A 7,673-nucleotide genomic window follows, 5' to 3' on the forward strand; every position below is an offset into this window, starting at 1 on the left:
CCGCAAGGGAGCCCCTGGTTTCAAGTTGGTAATGTTCATCTAAACAGCCAGTATATACCTCTGTGTCTACGTATGCAAACACTATACATTGCAGGCTAGATGTGGCCAGTTACCTGAATGTATGTTGTGTTTGAAAGGAGCACATGTCTAGAGCTCACACAAAGGTTTGTTGACCACCTACTATGTGCTTTGGTGCATTGCTAGGCCCTGTGGATGTGGCTTCCACCTGCAAGGGGTTCACAATACAAAGGTACCACTTAAAACTGGTGAATGCAGTGATGGAACTCCCCGGTGCCAAGAGATTCCTCTTTTAAACTGCATCCAAAATCAGGTTTCAGAAGGGTTTGGGATGTAGATGGCATCTGTCCTGACTTGTAAAGCCCAGAGAGGTGCAGTGTGGGTGGCCAGAAGGAGCACTGCTTCCTGCTGGGAGTTCAGCATGGAAGAAGGTCTGGATGAGTTGCAGGTAGAAATCAGGCACTGTGTTCTCCAAGGACCTTCAGTTATTCGCGGGTGACAATGTTTTTTTTGTTTTTGTGTTTTAACTGAAGGCAGTTTGCAACTGTCTGGCATTTTCAACTTGCCTTCTTAGGGGTACCCAGATGACACCTCCGTGGAAATAGGCCCTGGAAGTAATGAAAAGGCAGTATGGAAACAATTCATACACACACATACACACACATATACACACACACACACACAGAGGCACGCACACGCACACACAGTACAGTCCAATGTGGGACCTCCTTGGCCTTGGTGGAGGAACTTCGAGTAGATAAAAGATGCTTTTTGGTGTAATTTGATTTTTGTTTAACACTCGACACAGACCTGAGCTGAGAATTCAGGGCATTGGGATTCCAGAACCGGTATCTCTATGGTCCAAACCCAGTGTTGGTAAGCTTTCAGAAACAGGTTTGCAAGATTCTTCACATTCCTCCTCCCCCTAAATTCTAATGACTGTCTTTGGGGTCTATGGATGCAGTGAAAGCTACTGGCAATGGAGTTACCAAAAAACGGAGCTCTAGCTGCTGTGTGCGCGTTGCAGTCCTCATTATCTTCTTCCTTTAGTGATAAACCTTCCCTGAGCAGCTCTGCTTTCTGAAGGGTGTTCTCATCCCTCTCAAAGTAAAAATGGAGAGAAGGCTGCTCAGACAGAGTTGTATTGAAGACTTGACTAACTGCGATCCTTCTATCTTCTTTGCCTCTGACCTCTAATAATTACTGAAAATTTGTAGGATGGGAGTAGACACTACTATAAATGCATACATCGGCACTACTGGGTAGTTTTTCTTTGTCTAATTATCTTTGTGATGCCTGAGTAATTTATTCATCCCCAAGCATAGGAAACTAATGTTGGGTAGAGGCAATAAGTCTTGTTCCCTACTGGTACCAACTTTGATGTTTAAAAGCACTGTGGTGCACGGCTTTAATCTCAACACTGGTAAGGCAGAGGCAGAAGCAGGAGCAGGCAGATGTCTGTGAGTTCAAGGCCAACCTGGTCTACATAGTGAGCTCCAGGACAGCTGAAGCTACACAGTGAGACCCTGACTCAAATAATTAAAAACAAATCATGTGGTTTCTTTACTATTTAAGATTCTTTTTTTAATTTGTCTCTGGTGTTTCTTGGGAACAGAGTCATGAATACTAATGAGCTACACAATTAGACAATATATATCAGCAAAGGGAAAGGAAGCTGGGAAAGTACCCCCCCAAAAAACTCAAGAGGGAGGAAAAAATGTAGCTACTGGATGAAAAAAAAAAAAAAAAGAAAGTTCAAAAACTGCCAGCTGTTGAAAAGGCTGGCACAAAGCACATAGGAACTCTTGGAAGTCACTTGACTTTCTCTTCTGAAAGTATGTAGGAAATTTCTAACAAGAGAGAAAAAGAATGAATAATTAACTCCCCACGTACAGAGTCTCACTGGGAAAAATCAAGCTGAGCCACAGAAGAGCCAGAAACACGCTGGCAAACTGGTTGGGTTTTTTTCGTTTTTTTGGTTTGTTTGTTTGTTCACTTTCCCTTTTGGAATCCTGCAGGAGGTCCACAGTTCTCCAGGCAAAGGAGTCCTTGTGCATGTTGTATGTGGCATCGGCCCTGCAGATAGGACTTTTGTGGGTTAATACTTTTCAAGCATTTCTAGCCCTATCTTCTTAGCATGCCTTCCATTCCTAGTGCCTAACTTTCTGGACATTTTAGTCACTGATCCAAGACCCCCAATAGCTCACTCTAAATACAGATCAAAATGAACATCACGTAACAGTAACAACAGAAAAGGAGATCCAACCCCACCTCACATCCTCCTCTGGCCCCATTGCCTAGTCTAGTGCCCAAATCACAAAAGTAATTCTCTTTCCATGTCCAGCTGAATGTCTGAGGTGCTTGTAAAATCTAAGAGCTCCAAGCCAGAAGTGTCTGAGCAACATTCCCTAAAGGATGTGTTTACCACAAACAACCTCACACTGAGTGCTGGCCTCTCAGACACTTGTTGGGGTACCCAATTTGGGTATTGCTACCTAATACCAAAGAGGGAGCGTATTTTTCTTTTCTGTCTGAAAAGAGATTGTATGTGTGGAGGGCCCCAAAATAGCTTGATCACACAGCAGCCATGACAGGCTTAGGGGCCTGGACACAGCTTCTGTGACAGGCTTACTGGCAGGCAACACCCAGATCCAGGAAAGCCTTAAGCTGATACCACCCAGGGATCTACCTAGGGGTGAGGAAGTACCTGACATCCCAAACATTCCAACCCTTAGATAAGGTGGCCAGATGTCCTTGAGTCTAGCACACACCTATTTTTCGTTTTACAGATACCTCTAGACAATTGTCAGCCAATCAGGGTCCTGGACCCTGGAAATCCCCTCACTTCAACCTCTGCTATGATTAAAAACTCTGCCCCACCTGAGCTCAGGGCTCTCTGCTCTCACCGCTGTGTCGGACAGACCGAGGGACTAAGCTCTGGAGCTTGAAATAAAGGCTCTTTGCCTTTACATGCAGTATTCGGTCTCCGTGGTGGTCTTTTGGGGGCCCTGCGATCTGAGTATAACAGTATGTGCAGATCATAGGAACATAGCAACACAAAGGCTTTCCCAAGTACCTTGAGGTCCTTCTTGGGACCACTGCGTGTGCTTACAGTGACTGAAAATTAGGAAAGGCACCCCTGACTCTGAGCAGATTCAGCCTTAGAGAACACAGCTTAGAAAACAGAGCAGAAGCTGGATTCACCTCCGCTCCTTCTGTAGATATCCTTGTGTGTTGTAGAATATTATTTCAAGATGTGTTACTTTTGCTTATGCTCTGGAACATTTGTTTAATGATGCAAAGATGTGTTTGATTAAATAAAATTCACCTGTGGTCAGGAGGCTGAGTCAGCAACCAGCTGACAGGAAGTGGTAGGGAGGAGCCAGGTGGAGAAGGTTTATAAGGAGGGGTGAGGGGAGGCATGAGGGCTTTGTGGAGGATGCCAGCAAGAAGAGGAGGTGAGCTACTTGCTATTCAGCCTCTCTGAAGAGCAGAATTCCACCTCAAAATTTGAATCTTGAGTTCTTTAGAGGGAGAGAGGTTTAGTTAAGTTCCCTCCATAGCTTTGCAAGAGTTGGAGCGAAGGGATTTCCCTCCAGCTACAGCCCTTGTGGGCCTAACCGCTGCCGAGTTGCAGTTGCTGATTCAGACAGCTGTGGCTTAAAAGGCAGCAACCATTTGAAAAAACAACACTTGGGCGGTGGAGACTTTCCATCGGGGGTCATTTGTCCTTCTATCATATTGAAGAGCTCTTGTGTAGCTAGAGTTTTCCTGCCTGGCCCACAGTCAGGACAAATCTCTCTCACCTGCCAGTCCCACAGCCACTCAGACCCGACCAAGTAAACACAGAGACTTATATTGGTTACAAACTGTATGGCCATGGCAGGCTTCTTGCTATCTACTTCTTCTATCTTGAATTAACCCATTTCCATAAATCTATACCTTGCCACATGGCTCATGGCTTACCGGCATCTTCACATGCTGTTTGTCATCATGGCGGCTGGCAGTGTCTCTCTGACTCAGCCTTCCACTTCCCAGCTTTATTCTCCTCCTTGTCCCGCCTACATTTCCTGACTAGCCAATGGCCAATCAGTGTTTTAATTATTGACTAATCAGCAACACATTTGTGTAGCTAGAGTTTTCCTGCCTGGCCCACAGTCAGGACAAATCTCTCTCACCTGCCAGTCCCACAGCCGTCAGACCCGACCAAGTAAACACAGAGACTTATATTGGTTTCAAACTGTATGGCCATGGCAGGCTTCTTGCTAACTGTTCTTTCAGCTTAAATTAATCCATTTTTATAAATCTATACCTTGCCACATGGCTCGTGGCTTACCGGCATCTTCACATGCTGTTTCTCATCGTGGCGACTGGCAGTGTCTCTCTGACTCAGCCTTCCACTTCCCAGCTTTATTCTCCTCCTTGTCCCGCCTACACTTCCTGCCTAGCCAATGGCCAATCAGTGTTTTAATTATTGACTAATCAGCAACACATTTGACATACAGAACATCCCACAGCACATTTGCCATACAGAACATCCCACAGCACTCTTGTCTGGAGAAAGGAGGACCCTGGGTTTCTTCACATCTGAAGAGACTAGTCCGAACAAGTTCTCCAAATCTCTTGAGTAACCCTGGAATCTTCTGCCCAGTGAAGTCATCTTTTCTTTGGGCATTTCTTCATTTTTTGCACCAATGTCAAAATTATGATTTAATTTGTAGGTGTCTGGTTTAAAGATTCTTTGTGCCTGGTGCGCCTCGAAGGGGCAGGGGGCAGATGGGCTGCAGCTCAGTCCTGCTGTGTTCCAGACCTCCCCCTCCATCTCTCCTCCCCCTTCATCCCCCATCCCCTAACCCCTGCCCTTCTGGCCTCATTGGAAACAAAAAGACAGGAAATATGTGCCCAACTTTGATGGTTCCACATTCATCATTGTCTAATGCTCCAAGTCACGTTTCAGCTAACAAGTCCACTGTGCTGTCTTCCAAAAGGGATTTTTTTTAAATAATTTTATTTTTCAAGTATGTATTATGTATGTGTGTGTGTGCATGTATGTTAATTATTATAAGTAGTGGTAGTGACCAAAAGGGGGCATCAGATCCTCTGGAGCTGCAGGTGGTTGTGAGTTGCCTAATGTGGTGCCAGGAACGGAACTCAGACCCTGTGCAGGGGCAGTGCAGACCCCCTAACCACCGAGCCACTGTTCCAGCTCTAACATGGATTTGTTTTAAAGGTTTCAAAATGGCTGATTAAAAAGAAGTGGGGATAAAGAGATACTCTACAGGTTAAGATGCATGCTACCAACCCTGATCACCTGAGAGTGGTCTGTGGGATCCATGGAGTAGAAGACAACTGACTCCCGAAAGCTGCCCTCCAACCTCCCTGTATGTATGTGTACATGTGTGCCTGTAAGAACATTCATGCTTGCCCACACACACACAAACACAGACACATATGCACAATAATTGTAATGGTAAAAATTTTAAATACTAAAAACTAAAAATCCCAGCCTACCCTGTCAGTCCATCATCTGCTGCTGTATCAAAACACCTGAAGCCTGGTAGTGGATAAAGAACAGTGATTTATTTGGCTCATAGTTCTTGAATCAAGGAATCCAGGAGCACATGTCAAGTACCTTCTAGTTGTGTTATTTGATGATAGAGGGTCACAGAGCACAAGGGAGGGGAAGGGAACGCACCCTCTGGAGTCTCATCTTCTTACAGAGCCAGTGATTCTATCAGAAGGGCCTCCATGATGGTCTCAGGCATTTGATGGTCCCCGTGGATGGTGCTGCTTTAGGGAGCCTCAGGAGGTGTGGCCTTGCTGGAGGAAGTGTGTCACTGGAGGCGGGCTCTCAAGGAGTTTAGATATTCATGCCATTTCCAGTTCACCCTCTATGCTTCCTGGTTGTGGTTCAAGATGTGAGCCCTCAGCTTCCTGTTCCTGAAATCATACCTTGCCTCATCCATATGGACTCTACCCTCCTAGAACAGAAAGCATAAAGATAAACCCTTTTATAAGTGCCTTGGCCAAGTGTTTTATCTCGGCAACAGAAAAGGAACTAATACAGAGGGATATAGTTAAGTCCTAACACACTGAAACATGAGTGCACCCCCAAACAGTATGTATCTGTCTATCCCCAATCACACACGTGTGCACTCAAGAGGGCAGACAGAGAGACAGAGAGACAGAGACAGAGACAGAGACAGAGAGACAGAGACAGACAGAGACAGAGAGCAAATACGACTGTGGTACCTTCACTTCTGGGCCCTTTCCAGTGCACTGACAGTTAGTTACTCCTGAGTTAGGAGCTATCCAGGACATCAGTCCAGGTCTGCAGCCTGTTTCCGCTGTGCTTTGTGGTTTTAGTTCGTTGTTGTTTGGATTTAGTTTGGGGGCATTTTTTTGTCCTTTCTTCATTGAATTTCTATCTATGTTGGTCACTATTTCTTCAACCACTGTTCACCGAACACACCTTAAAGATTGCCTATGCACTGAGGTGGCTTTGAGGTTTCCAAAGCCCACACCATTCACCCATGTGTGTTTCTCTCTCTCTCTCTCTCTCTCTCTCTCTCTCTCTCTCTCTCTCTCTCTCTGTCTCCCTCCCTCACTCCCTCCCTCTCCCTCCCACCCTCCTTCCTTTCCTCTCTCTCTCTTGTTCTCTTCTTCTCTTTGCCTCGTGATTGTGGACTAGTTGCAAGCTCTCAGCTACTGCTCCAGCACCATGCCTGCCTGCCTGCTGCCATGCTCCCCTTCATGTAGTTCATAGACTCTACTACCCTCTGCAACCCTGAGCCCCAGTTCAGTGCTTTCTTTTATAAGTTTTCCTGGTCATGGTGTTGTGTCTCAGCAATAGGAAAGCATGACATTGGGAGAGAAAAGTGGCTGCTTTGGGAGGGAGACGGTTTCACTTGAGATTGTTTTTTGGAAATGTCAGGCGAGTGGACAGAGTGACTATGGCTCAGAGGCCAGCAGGCATCTTGAGCACGACACCGATCCAAGCACATGGAGTATCTTGTATAAGAGCCTGGTGTGATGATGGAGTTGATGGCCAGCTAGCTATCAGCTGTGCTGATAGCCCCTGCTTGTACTTGCTCAACTTGAAACATGATGACTTTTTTGATGGCATAAAAGCAAGGCACACTCAGTAGAAAGCACCTTGAATTTTGCATTAGCTAGCAGTGTGTGGTACTGTGCTCTGAGGGTGGAGAACCGCCTCTAGCTACATCTTCCAGCCAACTGAATCATGAAGGAAACCACCAAGATGTGTGCTGTGTGTGCATGAGCCAGGATGTGAAGTAGGCTAAGCATATTAAATGGACTTAAGGAGTTTATCCACATTTAACCCTTTCTGAGCTGAGGAGCCACTGTGTGTGTGTGTGTGTGCAGACTTCCAGATAAACATCAGAGAAGCAAGTGTTGACTCTGTGACCAACGTTTAGCCTTATGAGTAGTGAGCTTTCCCCAGATAGTAGGTTTTTTTGCTGCCACTGTTTTTCCTTCACTTTTGACAAAGAAGTGACAGAATCACCGTCTCTGAAGGTCCCAGGAACTTCAATTCGGCTTCAATCACCCAAGCAAAATGGAGGTGTCATTATCTCCAAATCCAGGTCTCCGAATCAGGCCTCTAGTCTCCTGGGGTATTTTGTGTGCTAAAA

The sequence above is a fragment of the Peromyscus californicus genome, unplaced genomic scaffold, assembly GCF_007827085.1.
Source record: "Peromyscus californicus insignis strain IS unplaced genomic scaffold, ASM782708v3 Scaffold_18__1_contigs__length_77618521, whole genome shotgun sequence".
Lineage (NCBI taxonomy): Eukaryota > Metazoa > Chordata > Mammalia > Rodentia > Cricetidae > Peromyscus > Peromyscus californicus.